Here is a 25,276-nt window from a genome sequence, read left to right as displayed (position 1 = left end):
CTGAGGCAGTATATTCCCTCTTGTTTAACTGCAGTAGTACTCTGTATCATGAAAGAGTCTTTTCAAACTATATTTAAAAAGAAAGACAAAGTTTAATGAGGGTTCAAAATGTCTATCAGAGCACATGTAGCTAGATGAGTTATTCTATGAAGTTGTCCCTTTGGATGGTATGCACTTATTCCAGCAACACAGTCACTATGAAAAATATTCTTCCAATTCTTTTGAAATTGCTTTTAGAGCTTAAAGCTACATAAGACACCATCTCATGAACTTTTACCATATCTCAAATTTTAAACAAAAAACAATGCTTCCCACAGCATGAGTGCCCATTCTCTTTTAATAGAGGAGGCGCAAAATGGTTTTATCTTGAAGCCAAATGCCAAGTCTTTCCTCACAGGATATTTTGTAAAAGTTGTCGTGGTCTCTGAAGGCAATTCCAAAGAAGAGTTCCAAATGGGTTGGATAATTTTGATTTGGAGCTACCTGTCCCTTCTCTGCAAGGGCTAGAAGAAAAAGCAGCAAGTTGGGTTTTCAATGTTGCCTAGGGTCTCCCAATTGTTAAAAATGCTGGGCTTCATACTCCTTAATTAGTCCTAATTTATCAATACAAGGGCAAGTTGACCTTGAAAGTTAAGAGATCAGCAGCAGGACTAGTAGCCTGGGCAACAGGCCCTTTGCCATAGTAGTTAAAGGAGTGTCTAAAAGGGAATCTACAAAGACTGGCTTCATTAAAAAGCCTTGGAATTTCAGAAACAGAGACCTGCGGTTGTATATTATCATATGTGAAACAGATCGCCAGTCCAGGTTCAATGCATGAAACAGGGTGCTCGGGGCTGGTGCACTGGGATGACCCAGAGGGATGGGATGGGGAGGGAGGTGGGAGGGGGGCTCAGGATGGGGAACACATGTACACCCATGGCTGATTCATGTGAATGTATGGCAAAACCACTACAATACTGTAATTAGCCTCCAATTAAAATAAATAAATAAGAGACCTGCGGTGACTCAGAGCATGGACAACGGTATCTTCCTACTAGGGGCAGTTACGTATTATTCCAGCCACAAATACAAGCGGCTATCCATCCCTGCTCTACATACACACACACACACACACACACACACACACACACACACACACACACACACACACACTCATCAAGAACTTGGCACTATTAGCAGGTAGAAAGCTTTGATAGATATAGAAGAAATAATCTAAGAAAAAAGGCAGAAATAAGGCAAGGAGATGAAGAGGAACCAAAAGCAGTGTCAAGAGACTGGTAAAGAAAGGTAAAGAAATTCCAGTACCCTAAAAATGACACATATGAATCTGATACAGAACTGCCATGGCTTTTGAAGGAGCAATATAGTTGGCCCCCCATACCTGTGGATGCATAACCCACAGATATGGAGGGCTGATTATGCAACTTGAGCATTCACGGATTCTGACATTTACAACGGGTCCTGGAACCAAACCCCTGTGAATACTGAGGAATCACTGCATATGCTGCTGTATAGAAAAAAAAAAGAATTCCCAAGCTCTAGTTGGAAATTCTACTATCAACACAAGGATAAAAAGCTGGGTACTGGTAGTTGATAAAAGTATGAATGTGATGATATGTAGTCAACAGGGCTATTCTTGAGGTATATTATCTTCCTGAAGATTATATCTGAGACATAGCTTCTACAAACATAATTCAGCATCTAATAATTATTTTTTTTTAAATCTCAGCAAACTAGGAATAGATAAGGTAACCTATGGAAAATCTATAACTAACTCTACTTAATGGTGAAAGATGCAATGTTTTCCCACTGAGTGTGGGAACAAGGCAAGGTTAGTTGCTCTTATTGCTTGCATTCAATATATTTTAGAGATCCTAGCAACTTTAATAAGACAAGAGAAAGAAATAAAAGATATAAAACACTAGAAGGAAGAATTGAAATTGTGTTTGCAGACAACATGATCATTCATATAAAAAATCCTAAGAACACTACAGAAAAACTACTAGAACTAGTAAATTTACTAATAAGCAAAGTAAGTAATGGAGAAGGCAATGGCACCCCACTCCAGTACTCTTGCCTGGAAAATCCCATGGATGGAGGAGCCTGGTAGGCTGCAGTCCATGGGGTCACTAAGAGTCGGACATGACTGAGCAACTTCACTTTCACTTTTCACTTTCATGCATTGGAGAAGGAAATGGCAACCCACTCCAGTGTTCTTGCCTGGAGAATCCCAGGGACGGCGGAGCCTGGTGGGCTGCCATCTATGGGGTCACACAGAGTCGGACATGACTGAAGCGACTTAGCAGCAGCAGCAGCAAAGTAAGTAAGTCTGCATGATATAAGTAAGTCTGCATGATATACATTATCAACATTAAAAATTATATTTGTATCACTGGAAAGTGAAAGTGTTAGTCACTCAGTCATGTCCAACTCTTTGAGACTCCATGTACTGTAGCCCACCAGACTCCTCTGTCCATGGAATGCTCCAGGCAAGAATACTGGAGTGGGTAGCCATTCCCTTCTCCAGGGCATCTTCCCGATCCAGGGATTGAACCCAGGTCTCTGCACTGCAGACAGATTCTTTTTCATCTTAGCCACCAAGGAAGCCCCATTTGTATCATTAGCAATGAACAAATGAACACTGAAGTATAAAAATATCATCTGCATAAATAAAAATGAAATATTTAGGGACATATTTAACAAAATGTGCACGAGATCCATACACTGAAAACTATAAAGCACTGCTGAGAGAAATTAAAGGCCTAAATACATGGACAAACATATCATGCTCACAGATGGGAAGATTCAATATTGTTATGTCATCAATATTGATCCATAGATTCAACACAATCTCTATCAGTTCCCAATAGGCTTTGTCATAGAAACCGACAAGATGATTCTGAAATTTATATGAAAAAGCAAAGGACCAAGAATGGCCAAAATAATCTTGATGGATGGGAAATAAAAAAAGAACAAACTTGGAGTACTTCCACTACCCAATTTCCAGATTTGCAATACTTCAATAATCAAGACTGTGTAGTTCTGGCCTAATATTAGACATAGAGATGAACGGAACAGAATAGAGTCCAGAATTAGGTCCATCTTTTGGAGGTCCTAGGAATGGTCAATGGTCTAGTCTTTTACACAAATGATGCCAGAACAATTTGACATTCATATGGAAATAAGTGAATCTTGACCCTTGCTTGACACAACATACAAAATTAACTTGAAATGAAGCACATAAGTATTAGTTTTATACTGTTGCATACAAACTTAGTAGCTGTAAACAACACGTTAATTTTCTCATGGTTTGTATGGGTGGTGGGTCAGAAGTCCAGGCATGTCTTAACTTCATCCTCTGCTCAAAAGTCTCAGAAGGCTGCATACTCAAGGGAAGCATACACAGGGTATAAACATGGTGGGGCAGCAATTGCAGGACCACCTTTAGGTCAACCTACCAAAACAGGTCTAAACAAAGAGCTAAAACCGCAAAAGTCTACAGGGAGACACAGGGGGAAATCTTTGTGAACTTAGGTTAGGCAAAAGTTTTTTAGAGAACACAAAAAGCATAAACCATAAAAGAAAAAACCCAATAACTGGACTTCATCAAAATTAAAAATCTTTGCTCTTTCAAAGGCACAGCTAAGAAAACGGAACAGTAAGCCACAGTCCAGGAGAAAATACTTGCAAATTACCTAATTAAGGCCTTGTATCCAAAATACATAAGGAACTAACGGACAATCCAATAAGAAACAGGCAAAAGATCTCAGCAGACACTTCATCAAAGAAGATATACGAATGGTCAAAAAGCACATGAAGACATACTCACCATCATTAGTCATTAGGAATACGCAAAATAAAACCTCAGTAAGCTACTATTACACACCCACTGGAATGGCTGCAGTTTAACAGAACAGACAATAACAAATGTTAGTGAAATGTGACCCAAGCAGAACTCTCATACTTGACTCTGCCACTGGGATGGGAATGCAAATTGGCACAGACACTTTGGAGGACAGGGTGACAGTTTCCTGTAAAGTACAACAAAGTACCCTAAGCATATGGCCCAGCAATGCCACATTTAAGTGTTTACACAAGACAAATGAAAACATGAAGCCACACAAAGACTTGTAAGCAAATGCTCATGGCAACTTTACATTCATAATTGCCAAAAACGCTGAATTAACTCACACGTTCATGAACTAGTGAACAGACATATTGTTATAGCCATACTATGGAATAGTACTTGGCAAAAGAAAGTCAAAACCGCTGATACACAACGAATGACAAAACATGGATGAATATAAAAAGCTTTACACTAAATGAAAGAAGCCAGCCACACAGTGCTTATCTATATAAACCCACCCTTGACACACTTAAAAGAACTACTAGTATTCAGACCACATTCTCTGACCATCATGCAGCTAACTTAGAAATCACTTTTAAAAAGTTACCTAGAAAACATATTTGTAAATTTAAACACAAACTTCTAAACAACTCACAGGTGAATGAAATAATCACAATGGAAATCAGAACATATTAGAACTAAATAATAGTAAAAAGACTATGTTTTGAAACATCCAAGCAGCGAAATAAATCCAAAGAAAGAAGAAAGGAGAAAATGTAGAGTAGAGAGATTTCCAGGGTTTAAGTGAAGAAAGCAAGAGGCTGAAGAGTGTATGTAGTATGCTTTTTTTGGTGGAAGAAAAGGGAGGAAGTGCAGTGAGTGTGTGTCTGTGCATGCACACCAGCTCAAATTTGCAAAAGAAACATAGAAGAATGAACTAAAAACTAATAACATTGATTAGAGTGGCTAGGAGAAACAGCATGCCTGGCAGGAGACATGAGTGAAAGGAAAGCTTTTCAGAATATACCTTGATATAAATTTGACTTTCAGATTATGCAGTTTCATTAAAGTTAATCAGAAAGAAGCTTGAGAATATAATTATGCTGATTCTTTTCTACACAGTGACAAACCTCATACTGCATAACCACAACCGATAAACCTTTGCTAAGACTCATCAAGAAAAAAAGGAGAAGGCACAAGTAAACAAAATGAAGATTTAAGAATGAAAAGACAGATGTAACTACAGACATGGCAGCTAGTAAGTGTTAGTTTGAAGGATTTCCACACCAAAGCACCAGGCACGGCTGGCTCTGGGGCAAGTTCTACTAAATATTCAAGGAACAAACAACTCCAATTTTATACAGTTTTCCAGAGACCAGAAAAGGGAATGCTCTCATTCACTTTATAAGGCTAGCAAAAAGGTACTAAACTAGGCAAAGACAGTAAAGCAAAATTAAAGCACAATCTCACTCACAAATACAGATGTAAAAATCCTGAAGAAAACATTACCAAACCAACCCAGCAGTAAGAAATAACGTCTATGCCAGCCATGCAAACCTGGTTAATGCTACCAAGTTATATGAGAAAATCCCTTAAGATAGCCCATCGCATCAACCGGTTTAAAGGGTCGGGGACAAATCTCCATAAAGGCAGAAATGGGTTGATAAAACTCAACATCCAAAAAAAAAAAAAAAAAACAAAAAACCTCAACATCCATTTGCAGCAAACACCCTCCCCCCTCATGAAAAAAATGGCCATAACACTTTGTGGTGAAATTCAGAAAACATCGTGCCTTCTTGACTACAGATCCTGGGCTCCACCTCAAACCTATTGAATCAGCATCTCCAGGTTGGCTGCCAGGGAACGTGGAGTTTGGGAACCACCCTCCAGTGATTCTGGAGCACAGGCTCCTAGGAGTCCCAGCATGGCTGCCAGCATCCTTGTCACCTGCCTGCAAGAGGAAGCCCGTCCCTGTCCCTCAGAGTCAGAATCTGCACTTCAGCCCCAAGGCCTCTGGTTTTCGGCGCTAGAGAAGCTGGGGACAGCTGCTCTGGAGCTGAGTGGCCCGCCACAATCTCCCAGAAGACTTTTTTAAAAATGAGGAGGTCTGATCTCTATCACCCCTCGCCGCCAGCCCCATCAAATAAATCTGAATGTCTGTATGGGGCTGGGACATCGGGCCCTTAAGGCTCTCCAGGTGATTCTAATGAGCAGCCAGGGGGACAAACCACGGGGTGGCAGGCCCACAGCAAAAGGGAGCATCCATCTGGGGGCTCCGCTGAGCCAGAGAAGAAGTGTCCCTTGAGTCCTTTGAAGATGCCCCCAAGAAAGAAGTTTGCATTCCTCACCTCTGCCGACCACAACTTCTCAGTATACCTTACCAAGCTGAGGCCCAGAGAGGAAGTCTCGGTAAAGAAGTGGGGATGTTGTGAGGATCCAAATGAGATCAGAAGAGCACACCAGGCAGAGGGCTCCGCACTGAGTACAGCGACCGTCAATGCAACTTACTACCCAGGCAGCGGAGGCTCCAACTGCTCTTCCCGGCTCGACAGCAAATCTGATGACATCATCAGCAAATCAAGGCCAAAATGTATCTCTCAAAGCTGCGCTGTCCAAAGCTGGAGCCACTGGCAAGCGGAGCTTGAAACATGGCTAGTCCAAACTGAGGCCTGCTGCAGATGTAAAATACATGCTGGATTTCGAAAACTTCATGCAAATAAGACGAGGGGAGCATTTCTCTGTCGTACTGATGACATGTTGAAATAATATTTTGGATATATTGGGCTGAATAACATACATTATAAAATTGACTTCATCTGTCTTTTTTTGATGTGGCTACTAGGAAAACGGATGATACATGTGGCTTGAGTTATTTTTCAAATGAACAGCGTGGTCAGTCCCAAAGGATCAGGAAGCAAGCCGGGATGCGAACTGCTACTCAGACCACACTTCTCGAATTGTAATTTACATACAGATCAGCTGGGGATCTTCTTCACCTGCAGATTCTGGTTGTGCAGGTCTGCGGGGGCCTAAGAGTTTGCATATCTCCTAAGTTCCCAGGGGCAGGGGCATCAGAACAATTTTATCAGCAAGGAAAAACTGTTTTGTGGAGTAGGCCTGATGAGAGGCTCTGGAGAAAGGATCACATCACTTCAGAGTTGATAATAGCGAAGAAAGGAAATGGCCATCAGGGTCACACTCAGCCTCAACTTGAAAAAATCAGTTGTTAAGCCTCACACCAAGGGCTACAGAGAGGTGGGGGCCAGCTCTGACTGCCCTCCATCTGGGACTCCCACTCGCTCCGACAGACCCAGCAGCACTGCCTTGTGTGAGGCAACACAGGACCAGGAAGCTCAGGAACTCCAACTGAGGGCTCTTCTATCCTTCCTGCCACAGCAACAAGGATCGCACCCTCCCGGGTGCACTGAAACCAAGTGCAAATCTTTCTTTCTTCTCATGGTGATGCATGGATGGTACTGACCCATCTGGACCAGGGGCACTGCTGCACAGTAGGGACAGTTCCTCTTCCAGTCAAACAGCTGGCTGATTCCAGGCCTGCTGGAATGAACCCTGACAGCTCTGTCCCCACCTAAGTCATCCCAGGGCCACAAGGAACTTGAGGGTCATACAAGGGCATTTCAAGCCCCATCGCCTGATGCTAAGAATCCCCTTTATGACCCACCCCACCCCCTGAAGGTGAAAGCAGGACAGCCCGAGGGTTAGCCCATTACACTGGGAGAGGCTCTGGGAAGCACACAGTGGCCTCCTTCTCACAAAACACCCAAGGACAAGATAGCAACATGTAACAGTTATCACAAGCTGAAGAAAGGCATCCTGTGCAGCCAAGGTCTGAAGGCAGGGAACAAGAGCTGATTTGAGTTACTTTTATTTTTACTTTCAATTATTACCCTTCAACTTCCCTTACTCCTCCTTACCCGCCCCCACCCCCCCAAGACATTAGCAAGCAAAGCAAAAAAACAAACCTACACTCAAACGGCCAGTGACAACAGTCCCCAAAGAAATGGGTGGGTAAACAACCCATGGGACCTCTCCCCAAACAGGACTCAGAGCTTTCTTATTCATTGGTTAGTTGATCATGGAAAGAAAGACTAAGCAGGAGCTCCCTTTCATCTAGTACCAGGGAACAGGATCTTTAGACCAACAACAAGAGTTTGTTGAAATGAACACACCCCAACAATTCTAAGCTACGTGCCCGTGTCCAGTTCAAGTCAAAGAACGTTCACTAAAGATCGCCTTCATGCATGGGGCATGTTAGGGTTCTCTTGCACAGAAAACTGTCTCCAACCTCAGCTTATGGAGTCATCTCAAGATACTGAGAAATATTCAAAGAGCACTTGGCCCCTATCCTGTTGGAAGGGAAGGTGCGGTGGACCTGGAGAGCAATGAGTCCCTGGATTGCTTCCAACCTCAGCCCCAGGAGTGGAGGATCTCGGCAGGGCATCAAGCTGCATTGAGAAGCTGAGGTAAGCCGTTGATTTGAAAAATGAAAGCCTTCCATTCTGAAACAGAAGAGGCAGGCAATAGTCCCTGGTGCAGAGATGACCTCACTATTGCCCTGGGATTGTTGGTGACACAGCACTAACATTTTAGGAATCAACAAAATGGAAGCTCACACGGTGTACCAGTGGCTTCAGGTCCACCTGAGAGAGTCAACAAAACACGTGCATGTTTCAATGCTGACAGAAGTGGGGTTGGGCAAAGAGATCACACCCCCAGCGAGGATGCACCAAGAACCAGAAGGATGCTGCCCTCTCACACCAGTTCTCCAAATAGCGATGGCTTACATAACACGTGGATGCCATAATAATAATGCCCTACAGTCAGCAAAGGATGCTGATGCACACTGGCTCCCCTGAAGAGCTCTGGGATCTTGGTGGTGCAGGCAGCCTTAGCTCTATCTTACAAAAATGAGCCAACAGCAGCGAGGAGAAAAGACTTGTCCAGTGTCACAGGGCTAAGAAGGGGCTTTCTACCATCTTCCACAGACACAAGGCTCCTTTACTCTTCCTTGCTCCTTGGGTAGAAATAGAAAGCACTAATGCATGATGCCAATTTTCTAAAGAGATGCCTGCCACATTCTTAAAAAGAAAAGGATGCCACCCTCCTGGTGGTCCTGTGGATAAATCCACTGTAAACATTTAATATAAAAAACTATCCTCTGACTACAGGATGGCAACTGGATCTCACCTGACTAATGCCAACTGGGTCTCCTGGTCCTCTCTGGCTCTCAAAGCAGAGGAATGGAAAGAAAACCTCTCTTATTCTTGTCTATAGCAACAAACAAAATATGGGCTCAAGTAATTTCTGAGTCCAGATAGTAAACAGAACTTAGGTGAGCAAGAACTGTGTGTGCTGCTGACAATGTCACCTTAAACTCAATGCTGGGGTCAACAATGAAATGCAGAAAAATGTCTAGAAAATCACGCTCATTGGATTTCCAAACATTTAATGAGACATGGCTAATATTTTTCTTCTTTACACCCGTGGCAGATTCATGTTGATGTATGGCAAAACCAATACAGTATTGTAAAGTAAAATAAAGTAAAATTTAAAAAATAAATAAATAAAAAGAAAGGAGTCCCACGTAGCTCACGCCAGTAACAGTTAACATTTCTTAAGTGCCTACTACATGTAAGATGCTATTATAAGCATCTCATATACCTTATCCTGCAGGGCTGCCAACAACCCTGGGAGGAAGGGACTACTGTTACTATCTTCGTTTTACAGAAAGGGAAGCTGAGGCACAGAGGTAAGGAGCTCACTTGAAGTTACAAAGCCAATAGTACAGCCAGGACCCAAATCCTGAGTCAACACCTTAAAGGCGAACAACAGGGGCTGTCCCCTATCTGCCAAAAAGGAATAATGAAGCGAGAAACTAGAAAATAAAGAAAGCAGAACTTCAAAGAGGTCAGAAACAGGGAAGGGTAATTACTAGCTAGTAATGAAAACAACCTCTTATTCTTTTATAAAGTTGAAAAAACTTTAGAAATAACGAGAAACTCTGGCCTTTTGAAATCCTTGACCACCATTTCAGATTGTTGCAGAAGCCTTGAAGAGGCTCTGCTTTCTCCTCATTTTGCAGACCTCAATAAGAGTAAGAACCCCATGTTCTTTCAGTGGTTTTTAAAGTAACTACATTTTGTTAATCCTTTCATTTAGGAACAAAGAATATTGGCATATTTTTTGGTAACTTTAATGATTTTTTTGGAACCTGTAAAAATGAAAACCTTTTCTTTGACGCCACTGAACATACAGAAAAGGAAAGAACTGAGAGGGTACTAAGCAGATGAACTTTGTTAAGTTACCATTTTATTGGCACTCTTCTTCTGAGGAAGTTGGGTGCCTCTTGACTCTAGAGCTAATTTCAAAATGAACTAGTTTCTTTACTAAGCACAACACACGGATTGAGGTCTCCTTCCCAAGGTAGGTTCCCAGTACAAACCAGCATGCAGGAAGAGATAGCTGTGTCAGGTAGCTCCCAACCAGCAGACACTGGCATAGGATTAACACCCAACCCTTACCTCAGTCAGCAGGGCCTTTCGCAGCAGGAGTGAGGCAGCTACTGAGACAATGAAGGATTAGAAGCTCACTTCCCTGGGTGTTTGAAACCACTTACTATTTGCCTGGGGTAGGGCAGAGGGAATGCAAGTGAAAATGAGGCTGTGACAAACTTACCATCCAAGAGGCAATCACTGGAGAAATGATGACCTCCCAAAGGATCTTCTGGATTCAGACAGATTTACTTTTAGATATGGTGATTTGCTTTAATGGTGCAGCAGCTGACCATCTAACACTAGCGATGCTAAGTAATACCCAACCCCCTCACAAGCATGCTGGCCTGCTAGATGGTCATCTCAGAGTTTCAGAGCTCTGTTCTTCCTCACAGTGCTCATCTCTGGTGGAAAATATATCATTGTTTATTTTTTTATTGTCTGCTTCCCCACACAGAAGCTCTGGAAGGCAGGGACCTTGTCAGTGGTGCTGTCTGTTATCTTCCTAGCACTCAGCACTCTATAGGCACTGCATGGGCAATCTGGGTTTAATGAAAGAAACCAATGACAACTTGATAATCAATACAACTTAAAACTCTAAGGTAAGGAGACCAATGGTTACTGGACTTAGTAGACTCTAGTAAGTCATACTAGACTTGACCATGCATGCATGGTCAGCTAAGTCATCTCAGTCGTGTCCAACTCTGTGACCTCATGGAGTTCTCCAGGCAAGAACATTGGAGTGGGTCGCCATGCCCTCTTCCAGGGGATCTTCCTGACACGGGGACTGAACTTGTATCTCATGTCTCCTGCATTGGCAGTGGGTTCCATACCACTAGTGCCACCTGGGAAGCCCCAGACTTGACCATACTAGACTCTAAAAGCCTCTTCGAATGCTCTCCACTTTCAAGTACCTCAAGAAACTGTTACACACTGGCAGAATCTCTGATTTGAACTTACTCCATGCTGTGGAATCCCTTGACGCTTCGCTGGATTTTGTGAAAGTCAAAAAGTCATTCAGAGTCAAATCTAGTGAACAAGTGATCATGCCCAATATATATGTTGGGTGAAAGGAAAATGTGTCTATAAAAGAAGGCTTAAGAGTCTGGTAAACTGGTTTTGAAGGCAATTCAAAAAAGTGGTTTGAACTACAGCAAAGTCGCTGGCTCAGTCTCCATAGACTCTAGGGTGGATACTTTACAAAGAACAAAACTGAGCTGTGATAAAAGCCACCCAGGCTAGAGGGATGCTATGATGTCCCCAGAAACCTGACTTGTGATATAAATTTTGCCATTAACTTTGCCACGGTAGTTAACCTCTCTGGGCTTTAGCTTCCTTATCGAGCAAACAAGTGAAGTATACACACTTAAAGGTCCTAGCCAATTCTAATATACCCTGATTCCATTCTTGTGCAGGTCTACTATGTCTGTTTAAAAACCGTCCCAATCCACTTCGCTTCATACTTTGCATGCCTCTATAAAGCCCGTGATTTAGTTTTTGCAGCAAACTGATTTCATATTTGCTTAGGCAAAAACTAAAATTAGTTTTCACTTCCTGAGCGCAGCAAGACAGTTACGGGAGGCCACTCAGCAAAGGGCGCTTGCAATCGTGCCTGTATATACTTCCGACTGCGTATCAAGGAACTAACCGTTTGCTCCTCAAATCTCCCGTCAACTGTTGCAAAAGCAGATAAAGCTCCCGTGTGTGACACAGAAACACCAGTCGGGAGCAAGGCTTCGCGGACAGTGCCGGCCGGCGGCCCCTCCGCCGGACCCACGGGGGATGAGGCAGGCAGGCATCCGCCCCGCCCGGAGGGTCAGGGCGAGGACCAGCCGCGGCGCGGCGCGGGGGAGGCAGGGCGGCTGCCCAGCCCGTTTGCCGCCCCGGGACGGGGAAGCAAAGTCCGGGCAGCGGCCGCGACGCCCCCACTCCCCCACCCTCCCGGCCCGCCTGCCCGATTCCTGTCCCGACCTTCGCCCGCTGCCGGCCCTTGGGCAGGGAGAACGAGAGAAGCCAGAGGCACCTGCCTGCTGCTCCCCGGCCCCAGCCCTGGCTGGCCGGGACAGCGAAGGCACTCGGGCTAACCGCCCCCCTCCGCACACTCCTGAGGGTGCTTCAAGGCCCCGTGGGACCTGCCGGCCCCAGGAGTCACAACTTCGTCCTCCCTGTCCCACCACCACGGCTTCCCGCAGTACCCGGCTCCGAGCCAGGCCAGCCGTAAGCGTGCACCCACCTTGGGGTCCAGGCGCCACCGCCGTTGCCAGGCTGCTCGGCTCCCGGGCCCTGCTCCGCCCCCTCCAGGCCCCGCCCCCTGCAGCCTCCCCGCCCTTGACCACCGCCCGCCGCCCTCCTCCGCGAGCCGGTTGGTGGGCGTGCGTCACGTGCCAGGGGCGGGGCCGGTAGAGGGAGCCGGCTAAGCCCGAGGAGCAGCTCCTGTTCGCCCAGGAGGCTGCTGGGAAACCCTCTTTTAGGGGCCCGGTGCGTGGAAGTAGCTGGGAGTTGTAGTTCTAAATACGGTACCGGGAATGGGCGGGACCAAGATGCTAGGGGCCACCCTGTTGAAAGAAGCTGGGCTAGACTCCGAGCGGAGGCTGTTGGGTAGTGTAGTCCCAGAATTTTTCTCTGCGTCTCGCTGTTTTTCCCCAGCAAAGGGGAAATTCAGAGGGAAAACTTCTCTAGATAAAACTTCAGCGGGCGTCGCTAAACTGAGCTTTTTGGGGACTCAAGGTTGGCTGTGTGAAGCTGAGATCCTATAAAGGAAAAAAAATTCACTGACTTCATGCCACGCCAGCACCTTTCCAAGAACTCTAGAGACATAGTGAAAGGAAACATTTCAGGACAAAGTTCCCTCTACTTTTTTGAGGTGCAGGACAGGCGATCATTAATTTAGTAAAAAGAAAGGAAAAGAAAAAAAGACAACTTCAGGAAGAGAATTCAGTGTGTAACAAAAAAATAGTAAAAGAGTATTATTATTACTGCAATAGTCCTTGGGTTAAATTATAATTATACTAAGCAGCTCAGGTAAGTGACGGTAAATAGGATTACTTTAACACGAACTTTTTGCCTCTTTCTTACTACTCCAGCATCAAAAACATGATACCACTGTGTGTGTGTAAATAAGCATATATCATTATATCAATATATATACACACACATATTAACCCTATTGAAGATTCAAGACTTCTCATCTGAATAACAAGGCCCTTCAAACCCTAACCCCACCTACTTATCAGCCACTTCTCCCAGTGTGTCTTTTCCCTCTCCACTCCAACTTCTGGTCTAATCACAGCCAACTTCTTTCTCTTCTCTGAATGCACCGCTGTTCTTTCCTCCCTCCAGCCCCTTCCACTTGTTCCTTTCTCCTGGATTGGCCATACTCCTAGAAAGGCAGCAGAATAGCGCTTGCTCCAGGACAGGCAGAACTAGAAGCTCCTCCCAGGGCTCTTCTCATAGCACTGATGTTACTATTTGCTTACCAGTCTGCCCTGTCAACTCCCCTCCCCAGGCTGTGAACTTCTTTGAAGCACATTCATTTTTGTACCAGATATCAAAGGAAGCTCAGTAAAAGCTTCTTGACTGCATGCATTGCATGCCCCACAGGCTCCCTGGCAGGCCACCAAGTAACCAGATTCCCAAATCTGTGAGTCTTGGAGCAGAGGGAGAAGGACCCTGTGGTTGGGTGGAGTGAGGGCAGCAGCTGGGTGGGAGGCGGATGAGGCTGAAGCCCTTTGCTCACTGGGGATGGGGAGGTGGGAAGGAGGGGTCAGGGTACAGAGCAAAGACACTCCTTGTCCTAAGGAGGTGGTGACTGAAGATTTCACCACCACCTCCAGCCTGGGCCCAGCCCTGACCTAGCTTCAGCTGGAGAAGGAGGCAGCCTGATGGAGAAGGACAGTCTCTGGCCTGTGAAATGGAAGCGGGGACTCCTTCCTGCCTTCCCACCTCATGGCTTAGGTGCAGGATCACTAGGGGAGAGAGGTGAAAGCACTTTGAAAATTGCCAAGTTGGAGCCCTGCAGAGGAGTTCCCACCGTGCCCTTGGTGAGCTGGTGGTATTCTTGACCAAGACCTGCCCTACCTCAGGTCGGGGTGGCAACTCACAGGCCAAAGTATTGGGATGGCCAAAAAGTTTGTTTGAGTTTTTCTGTACGCTGGTATGGGAAACTCGAATGAATTTTTTGGTCAGTTGAAACGTGTGTGTGTGTGTGTGTGTGTGTGTGTGTGTGTGTGTGTGTGTATTGGGGGTTCTTCAGGCTTCCTTCTGTTTCACAGGGGCACACATCTCTAATCCAGGGCCCTGTGGAGAGGGAGGGGCAGCCGTAGACTTGACAGCGGCTGCTCCATCGGAACCTTTCTGGGTGGAGCATAACATCCCACATCCATCCTTCCCAAAGGCTGCCTGCTTTTGCTAAGACACAGAGCTGCCTATGCCCTGGGGCTCCATCCTGTTCTCCCAAGTTGGGAGAAGTAAAGCAGGCAGGACCAGGAGCGGCCCACACCCTTGGCCTGACTACGTGTGCCCCTCCCCACCTCCAGCCTCCTGGGGAGAAGCAGTCCTGAGAGAGGAAATGGCCTGTTTCCTACCTCTCTCCCTCAGCACACTCATTCCAAGGTCCCTGGTGCTGGTGCTGACCCCCTCCAGTCCCCACCGTGCCTCGGCCTGATGCAGGCTGGGGACTGTGACCACCTTATTCTGCCAGGTTCCCTATATTGGGCCTGAAGTGGTAGAAGGTGGAGGAAAAAGAAAGACATCCTTATAAAAGAGAAAGCTCAAGATGGAAGTGGTTAGAAATGAATACTTTTCAGTGTAGCTGCAGGGCCCTGGGCTCTGGCAGAGAGTGCCTAGAGTCTGGAAATTTGGATCCCAGTCCCAGAAATTTTATAGACAAGCTGTTAGCCTTGGCAATGTCACCTCACCTCTCTGATTGTTAGCTACTTCCTCTGAAAAAAGGAGTTGGAGGCCATTTCCCAGGATTGCTGTGTTCTAGTTCATCAAAGACAGAGGGGAGGGTGTTGTACAGTGTTGAGGCAGCAGCATGCCCAAGCTGCCAGGTGGCTGCTGGCAAGAGGCAGGAGAGGGAGGAGGCAGGCCCCTGGGCATCCGCATGAAGGCCCCTGGGCTCATTCTAGCTCTTCCATTTGTTGAGTGTGTGACTTTGGGCAAGTACATCTCTCTAAACCTGGATTTCCTCATCTGTGAAATGGGGATATTAATGTTTACTTCATAAGCTTATTGAGCAGTATAAACACATGAGTGCCTAGGACTAACTTCTGCTTCTAAAAGAACCACGAGGTCCTTCTGTCTTCTCCTCCCCACCCCTGCCCTTTATTTAGAAAGTAGCCTCAGGAGAATGGTCCAGGCACTTTGGAAAAGTTTGGCAGTGATTTATAAAGTTAAATGTATGCACAACCAAGCAGTATCACTCCTGTATTTATCCAAGACACATGGAATCTTATGTTCCTAAAAAGATTTGTATTCAAATATTCATAGTAGCCTTTAAAAATAATGGTCCAGAGGTAAACATCTCAGATTCCCATCAACTGATGCATGACTAAACAAAGATAGGTCCACACAATGCAATACTACTCAGCAACAAAAAGGAAGAACCAATGAAACATGCTACAATAGAAATGAATCTCAAAAATGTTATGCTAAGTAGAATAAATAATACACAAAATGTTATATACTATATGATTCCACATATGTTACATTTAGGGAAAGGCAAAACTATACTAACAGAAAGCAGATTTGTGGGGCCAGAGATATGGGAAGGGGATTGACTGTGAAAGGGCAAAGAAGGGAATCTTGGGGGTGGTGGACATGTTTTATGCTTTGACCGAGATGGTGATTACATGATTGTATACAGTTGCCCCAAACTCATTAAACTCTAAACATGAACTAGGTAAATTTCATTGTAGAAAAATTATACTTCAGTAAAGTTGAAGTTTAAGGAGTGGGAGGAAGTAGCCTCAGTTAAGGTTCCTGAGGCTGTCCACAACTGTTCATCTGTTTTTGTTTGGTTGGTTGGCTGGTTGTTTTCAAAAGGCCCAGGGCCTTGAAGGGGAAAGGGTGGTGAAGCTTGCCCTACACATACCAAGGGTGAGCTGTAAGGCAAAAGCTTGGGTGAGGCTAGGGAACAGTCATCACCAGGAGAGGATGATGGCCCAGCTCTGCAGGTGTGGGATGGGGAGTGCTTACCTGGATGGAGGAGGCCAGAGAGCTGAGCCTGGAGAAATAGACATGATGTTCGTGGGCTTAGGGACAGGAAGTTTGCAGTGCTTTCTTTCTTACCAGTGAGCTGGGGTGCACACGGACTCCAGGGCACCGTGGGGTCCACCCGGACCCTGTGTTCATCTGTAGACCAGAGTGCTAGTGCTGCTGTTTCCCTTCCAGTTTCCCACCTAACTCAGTGCTGAGTCGGGGCCTCCTTAGAGAAGCCCCGCTGGTCCACAGCGTCTATTTTCCCAGGTGCTGGGTGGAGTCTGAGACAAGGAATGGAACAGGAAAACACTTACACACAGAGAGAAACTCAGACTTTTTTTCCCCAGGGCGTTTTGGACACAGGGACCAGACATGCAGGGATTATGACATCACAATGTTTCCATGGGCCAACCCTGTTTGTCTCCCTCATCATCACTAGGCAAATAGAGGGTGTTCAGGAATGGCTTTGAGGTTAGTCCACTAGCAGCCTGGTGAGAAAATTGCCCCAGGCCCCAGTGAGATCACACAGCCAAACAAAGCCATTCAGAAGAAAGGTCAACTCACAAGATACCCTCCTTCGGCCCCCAATTATGAATTTTATTTACAAATCTCAGTTTCGTACACTAAAAATTTTTTGAGGAAGTAAGCCCCATGAGGAATTATTTCATGATACATTAAAGTATGTTTTATTCAAAACAGATGTTTAAAAAGAGCTTTATCTTTTTATTTAAAGGGGCTGGGCTGATTTATGTTGAGGAAAATAGCATGCTACCTTCCAAACACTGAGAAATTTAGAGATCCAAGATCAAAATTGAGCGAGAATATATGAGAGGGAAAAATGACAGACGAAGAACATGAATCTCAGCAATTAGCCACTGAACCTGAATAAAATTTTGTTAGTGAAGATTAACTAATCAAAAAGAATTTTTAAAACTTATGAATAAATTTAACCAAGGAGATGAGAGACTTATACAGTGAAAACCACAGAACATTGCTGAAAAAATTAAAGATACAAATAAATGCAAAGACATCTGTGTTCATGGATTTGAAGATTACATATTATTAAGATATCAATAGTACCCAAAGCAATGTACAGATTTAATGCAATCTCTATTGAAATCCCAATGGCATTCTTTTTGAAGAAATAGAAAAATCAGTCCTAAAATTCATATGGAATTTCAAGGGACCCCCAAATAGCCAAAACAATCTTGAAAAAGTAAAATAAAGTTGGAAGACACACACTTCCTGACTTTAAAACAGTAATCGAAACAATGTAGTATAAAGAGAAGGCATAAAGAGAGACATATAGTCCAAGAGATAGAATAGAAAACCCAGAAACAAATCCTCACATATAAGGTCAAAAGATTATTAACAAGGGTACAAAGATCATTCAGTGGGGAAAGGTCAATCTTTTCAATAAATGGTACAGGGAAAACTGGATAGCCACATGCAAAACAATGAAGTTGGACCCTTATCTTACACCACACAAAAAAAATTAACTCAAAATGGATTAAAGGCCTAAATGTTAGAGTTAAAACTATAAAACTCTTAGAAGACAACAGAGGGAAATCTTGACATTGGATTTAGTAATGATTTCTTAGATGTGACAACAAGATCACAGGAAACAAAAGTAAAGGTGAAGGTGAAGTTGCTCAGTCATGTCCGACTCTTTGCGACCTGGCGGACTGTAGCCTACCAGGCTTCTCCATCCATGGAATTCTCCAGGCAAGAATACTGGAGTGGGTTACCATTTCCTTCTCCAGGGGATCTTCCCAACCCAGGGATCAAACCTGGGTCTCCCACATTGGAGGCAGACGCTTTAACCTCTGAGCCACCAGGGAAGCCCATTAGACTACATCAAAATTTAAAACTTCTGTGCATCAAAGGACACAATCAACAGAGCGAACAGGTAACCTATGGTAAGGGAGGAAGTATTTACAAATAGCATATCTGGTGAAGGAGTAATATGCTGAATGCACAAAGGACCCCTACAACTCAACAAGAAAAAAGTCAACCCAATAAAAAAGTGGGCAAAGAACTTGAATTGACATTTCTCCCAAGGAGACATACAAAAGACCAATAAGCAAAGGAAAAGATGCTCAAGGTCGCTAATCATCAGGGAAATGCAAATCTAAATCACAATGAGATCTCACATCACACACATTAGACTACTATCAAAAAAAAAAAAACAACCAGACAAACAAAACTCCAGAAAATGACCAGTGTTGGTGAGGATGTGTAGAAATGGAACCCTTGGGCACTGTCAGTAGGAATGTAAAGTGGTACAGCTACTATGGAAAAGTATATAATTGTATGGTGACTCCTCAAAAAGTTAAACACAGAATTGTTATATGATACAGCAATTCCACCTCTCAGGGTAAATACTCAAAAGAATTGAAAGCAGAATTACAAAGAGATTTTTGTATACCAATGCCCATAGTAACATTTTTCACAATAGCCAGTGAAAAGTGAAAGTGAAAGTCATGTCTGACTCTTTGAGACCCCATGGACTATACAGTCCATGGAATTCTCCAGGCCAGAATACTGGAGTGGGTATCCTTTCCCTTCTCCAGGGGATCTTACCAACCCAGGGATCAAACCCAGATCTCCCTCGTTGCAGGAGGACTCTTTACCAACTGAGCTATCAGGGAAGCCCACAATAGCCAGAGGTAGAAGCAACTCAAGTGCCCATCCATGGATGAATGGACAAGCAAAATATGGTCTATACCCACTACAGAGTATTATTCAGTCTTAAAAAGGAGGGAAATTCTGACATCTGTTACATCACAGATGAACCTTGAGAACATTATACTAAGGAAAATAAGTCATACACAAAAGGACAAGTATTGCATGATTCCAGTTATGTGAGGTACCTACGTAGAGTAATCCAGTTCACAGAGACATAGTTGAAATGGTGATTACCAGGAGCTGGGGGGAGGGGGATGAAGAGTTATTGCTTAATGAGTACAGTTTCAGTTTTTCAAGATGAAGTGTTCTGGAGATGGGTTGCACAACAATGTGCATGTACTTAACATTACTGAACTGTACACTTAAAAATGGTTGAGATGGTAAATTTGATGTTATGAGTATTATGACACAATTCATTTAAAGATTAATTAAACCTCCACAGCAGCCTGAGCTAAAGGGACCAGAAACCTAGATTTGTTGACAAGGTCCTCTGTGGTCCATCTCAGATGGGATTGTATACTTCCAAGATCAGCTTCCACCCAGGACCGGAGGTCCCATGTCCTGCTTCAGAAACAAAGCCTCCCACAGGGAGCCAGAATTAACCAAGAGCCCCGGTCCCAGGCGACTGGAAGGATGAGGGAAGCAAGCACATAGGTCCTTTCCAAAATAAATACTACCACCTCTTCTTTGTGTCATTGCCAAAAACTCGTGGGAGTTGTAGAGGGAGATCCTTTCCCAGAGTGTCTTCTGGACTCTTCTTCTCCACTCCAGAGGAAAAACACCAGGGAGAAGGCTGGGGTGGGCAGGATACAATGGAACGGCCCTAGAGCGGCTTCCTAAGAATCACACCCATCACGGGTGGGGAACTGAAGGAGTTCTTTGGGAAAGTGCCTCTGAGAGTCTGAGAGAGACGCTCCATTTCCAGTTAGAGCTTCCAGGGATCACTTCTAAGACATCATCAGCCAAGGGGGGTGGGTGGGGAATGTGCATCCCCCCAAACGAGACTGTAAGCCCTGAGTCTTCAGGCCGAGGCCTCTGGGGCTAGCTCTTTGTGAGCAGGATAGAGCCCCTGCCATCTCAGTCCTACAGCTGTCCCTGCGGGGCCTCGAGGGAGTAAAACACGGGGTGTTTCTAGTGACAGCTGCAGACCACCCACCTGCCCTTCCTCACACCATGGGGCTGTGAACTAGGCCGACATGCTGGGGAATGAGAGGGCTGGCAACTTTTCAGACTGCTAAGGAAGCACAAGGAAAGCCCCGGCCTCAGGGCTGCACATGGAAACCTGCTTGGGCTAAGCACCCCCTCCCAACCCTCACTACTGCCACCAACACAGAACACGGAGCAGGCTCTCTGTCTAGTAACAGCTTAAGATATAAGCTGAGATATAATTTATACATGATAAAATTCACCCATGTAAAGTGAAGTGAAGTCAGTCAGTTGTGCTCGACTCTTTGTGACCCCATGGATACTCCATGGAATTCTCCAGACCAGAATACTGGAGTGGGTAGCCTTTCCCTTCTCCAGGGGATCTTCCCAAACCAGGGATCAAACCCAGGTCTCCCACATTGCAGGTGGATTCTTTAATAGCTGAGCCACAAGGGAAAGCCCAAGAAGGAGTGGGTAGCCTATCTCTTCTCCAGGGGATCTTCCTGACCCAGGAATCGAACCAGGGTCTCCTGCATTGCAGGCAGATTCTTTACCAACTGAGCTATCAGGGAAGCCCCATGTAAAAGGTACAATCAAATGATTTTTAGGGTAGTCACAAAGCTGTTCAGTCATCACCACTAAGTACAGAATATTTCATCATCCCCAAAAGAATCCCCATATCCATGAGCATTCACTCCCCATTTCTCCCTCCCCATTATGGAACAACAGACTGGTTCCAAATAGGAAAAGGAGTATGTCATGTCAAGGCTATATATTGTCACCCTGCTTATTTAACTTTTATGCAGAGTACATCATGAGAAATGCTGGGCTGGGAGAAGCACAAGCTGGAATCAAGATTGCCGGGAGAAATATCAATAACCTCAGATATGCAGATGACACCACCCTTATGGCAGAAAGTGAAGAAGAACTAAAAAGCCTCTTGATGAAAGTGAAAGAGGAGAGCAAAAAAGTTGGCTTAAAGCTCAACATTCAGAAAACTAACATCATGGCATCTGGTCCCATCACTTCATGGGAAATAGATGGGGAAACAGGGGAAACAGTGGAAACAGTGTCAGACTTTATTTTTGGGGGCTCCAAAATCACTGCAGATGGTGATTGCAGCCATGAAATTAAAAGATGCTTACTCCTTGGAAGGAAAGTTATGACCAACCTAGATAGCATATTGAAAAGCAGAGACATTACTTTGCCAACAAAGGTCTGTCTAGTCAAGGCTATGGTTTTTCCAGTGGTTATGTATGGATGTGAGAGTTGGACTGTGAAGAAAGCTGAGCACCGAAGAATTGCTGCTTTTGAAGTGTGGTGTTGGAGAAGACTCTCGAGAGTCCCTTGACTGCAAGGAGATCGAACCAGTCCATTCTAAAGGAGATCAGTCCTGGGTGTTCATTGGAAGCACTGATGCTGGAGCTGAAACTCCAATAGATTGGCCACCTCATGCGAAGAGTTGACACATGGGAAAAGACTGGGAGGGATGCTGGGAGGGATTGGGGGCAGGAGGAGAAGCGGATGACAGAGAGTGAGATGGCTGGATGGCATCACCAACTCGATGGACATGAGTTTGGGTAAACTCTGGGAGTTGGTAATGGACAGGGAGGCCTGGCGTGCTGTGATTAATGGGATCACAAAGTCGGACACGACTGAGCAACTGAACTGAACTGAACCATCCCAGGGAAACCACCAATCAATTTTATCTATATATAGATTTGCCTGTTCTGTACATTTCATAGAAATGAAATCATACAATGTGTGACCTTTTGTCTCTGGCCTCTTTGACATACTATAAGGTTCATCCATGTTGCAATATAAATCAGTACTTTTTAAAATTGAAACAGTTGATTTAGAATATTATATTAGTTTCAGGTATGTACATGATTTCTTTTCATGGCTAAATACGTTCCATTGTATATATATACCTACTTTATTTTGCTTATTCATTCATCCATCAGTGGACATTTGGGTTGTTTCCATTTTTTAGTTCTTATGAATAGCACTGCTGTGAATACTTGTGCACAATTTTTTGTGTGAACCTACATTTTCATTTATCTTGGCTATACACACTTAGGATTGGAATTTCTAGGTCATATGATAACTCTCATGTTAAGCATTTAGAGGGACTTACAGTCTCCCTAATTGGCTGGACCATTTTCCATCCCCACCAGCAATGCATTAGCATTCCAGTGTCTCCATATCCCCACTGACACTTGTCATTGTCCATCTTTTTTTTGTTCTAGACCTCCTAGTGGGTGTGAAATGGTACCTCATGGTGGTTTTGATTTGCACTTCCTGGTGACTAATTATATTTACCATATTTTTCATTAGCCACTGGCCATTTGCACATCATTTATGGAGCAATGTCTATTTAGATCTACTGCCCACTAAAAAAAAAATGAAATAATAGCAAATGAAGCAACCGACAAAGAATTAATCTCAAAAATATACAAGTAACTTCTGCAGCTCAACTCCAGAAAAATAAATGACCCAATCAAAAAATGGGCCAAAGAACTAAATGGACAGTTCTCCAAAGAAGACATACAGATGGCTAACAAACACATGAAAAGATGCTCAACATCACTCATTATCAGAGAAATGCAAATCAAAACCACAATGAGGTACCATTTCACGCCAGTCAGAATGGCTGCCATCCAAAAGTCTACAAGCAATAAAGGCTGGAGAGGGTGTGGAGAAAAGGGAACCCTCTTACACTATTGGTGGGAATGCAAACTAGTACAGCCACTATGGAGAACAGTGCGGAGATTCCTTAAAAAACTGGAAATAGAACTGCCATATGACCCAGCAATCCCACTGCAAGGCATACACACCGAGGAAACCAGAATTGAAAGAGACACGTGTACCCCAATGTTCATCACAGCACTGTTCATAATAGCCAGGACATGGAAGCAACCCAGATGTCCATCAGCAGATGAATGGATAAGAAAGCTGTGGTACATATACACAATGGAGTATTACTCAGCCATTAAAAAAATACATTTGAATCAGTTCTAACGAGGTGGATGAACCTGGAGCCTATTATACAGAGTGAAGTAAGCAAGAAAGAAAAACACCAATACAGTATACTAACACATATATATGGAATTTAGAAAGAAGGTAATGATAACCCTGTATGCGAGACAGCAAAAGAGACACAGATGTATAGAACAGTCTTTTGGACTCTGTGGGAGAGGGCAAGGGTGGGATGATTTGGGAGAATGGCATTGAAACATGTATAATATCATATGTGAAATGAATCGCCAGTCCAGGTTCAATGCAGGATACAGGATGCTCGGGGCTGGTGCACTGGGGTGACCCAGAGGGATGGGATGGGGAGGGAGGTGGGAGGGGGGTTCAGGATGGGGAACACGTGTACACCCATGGTGGATTCATGTTGATGTATGGCAAAACCAATACAATATTGTAAAGTAATTAACCTCCAATTAAAATAAATAAATTTATATCAAAAAATTTAAAACATAAAATTAAAAATGGAATTATTCACTTTTCTATTGTTGAGTTGCAAGAATTCTTTATATATTCTGGGTACAGGTCCATTATCAGATACATGATTTGCAAATTTTTTCTCCCATTCTGTGAGTTGTATTTTCACTTTCCGCAAGGCTTCTGTTGAAACAAAAATGTTTTTCATTTTGAAGTCTAATCTGTCTATTTTTTCTTTTGTCACTTATGCTTTTGGTTCCATATTTAAGAAATCATTGTCACATCCAAAGTTATGAGGATTTACCATTATGGTTTCTTAGAAGAGTTTTAGTTCTCACATGTAGCTCTATGAGGCACTCTTAATTAACTTGTGTTTGATGTGAGGGAGGGGTCCAACTTCATATTTTTCTTGTGTATATCCAGTGGCTTCACCAACACTTGTTGAAAAGACTATTCTTTCCCACCGAATGGTTTTGGCACCCTTGTTGAAAATCAATGACACTTGATCTTGAGTATGTGTTTCTTTCTGGATACTTAATTCTAGTCCATTGATCTCTGCATGTCTAGCCTAATGCCAGTACCATACTTCTTTCTCTTTTCTTTCTAGGATCATTGGGAAGGCCACCTTGGATGGCACCTAATATACCCAGTGCTTTCAATTTCCCCACGCCCTCTCAAACCTTCTTCTCTGGTCCACACAACAGCACATAAAGACAAACAAATTAGGTGATTATCCCTCTTTTACAAATGAAGAAACCGAGGCTCAGAGAGGCTATAGGTAGCTCAAGGTAACTGTGCAGGTAGACGGCAGAGCTGGGACCACAAAACAGTTTTCGACTATAAACTCAAGCTATCTCCTGAACAGCCCAGCTCTCTTTAAATAGTGAGACTTTAAAGACATGCTATTTGACCCTTCGAGATAAACGCAGCTTCCACAGCTCCTTTCGCTGTTCTGGCTCATTTATACAGGTGGGATAGTCAATGTAGCTCATTTAAGTGAAAACATTTTACAAACTCTCAAGGACTAAAATACACATGGGGAGTCACTAGTCTTGGGTTTCTACAATGCCTGTTGCCTGAAATCATCTGGATCAGGGATCAAAATGGGCCACTTCCTGCACCTTCCCCCTCACTGCAGCTATTGCTGGACAGCAGGCTACTGTCACTACTTCACTTGTCCATCCCAGCAGAACAGATAATCTGAGACCTACGATTGTTCCAGTTGTGTTTATTGTTCAGGAAGCCCCCAGCATCACATGGTATTCCTTCAGGGAAAGAAGAACATACAATATCCTTTTATGACTCCTAGTATTGTTCAGCCACTGAGTTATGTTCTTAAATTAAACCTGATTTCAATGAGCAGTCATTGAGCCCTTGGATGTTCTAGACACAGTAGCAGGTGCTAAAGGGGAGAGAGAGGATGAAGACACGG

General features: G+C 44.1%; 1 protein-coding gene across 3 annotated transcripts in view; it reads right to left on the bottom strand.

The window, feature by feature from the left end:
- The window catches only part of MTM1 (myotubularin 1), a 90,389-nt gene extending 77,730 nt beyond the window's left edge, over nt 1-12,659 (bottom strand). For all 3 annotated transcript variants that reach the window (XM_018044598.1, XM_018044599.1, XM_018044600.1), the window contains exon 1: nt 12,593-12,659. The gene's annotated coding sequence lies outside the window, so the exon portion shown is untranslated. The remainder of the gene's footprint in view (nt 1-12,592) is intronic.
- Nucleotides 12,660-25,276: the final 12,617 nt, after the last annotated feature.

Source organism: Capra hircus, unplaced genomic scaffold (genome assembly GCF_001704415.2).
Source record: "Capra hircus breed San Clemente unplaced genomic scaffold, ASM170441v1, whole genome shotgun sequence".
In the NCBI taxonomy this organism is placed as follows: domain Eukaryota; kingdom Metazoa; phylum Chordata; class Mammalia; order Artiodactyla; family Bovidae; genus Capra; species Capra hircus.
Note: the sequence above shows the minus strand (reverse complement) of the source record. Positions and strands in the feature narration are given on the sequence as shown.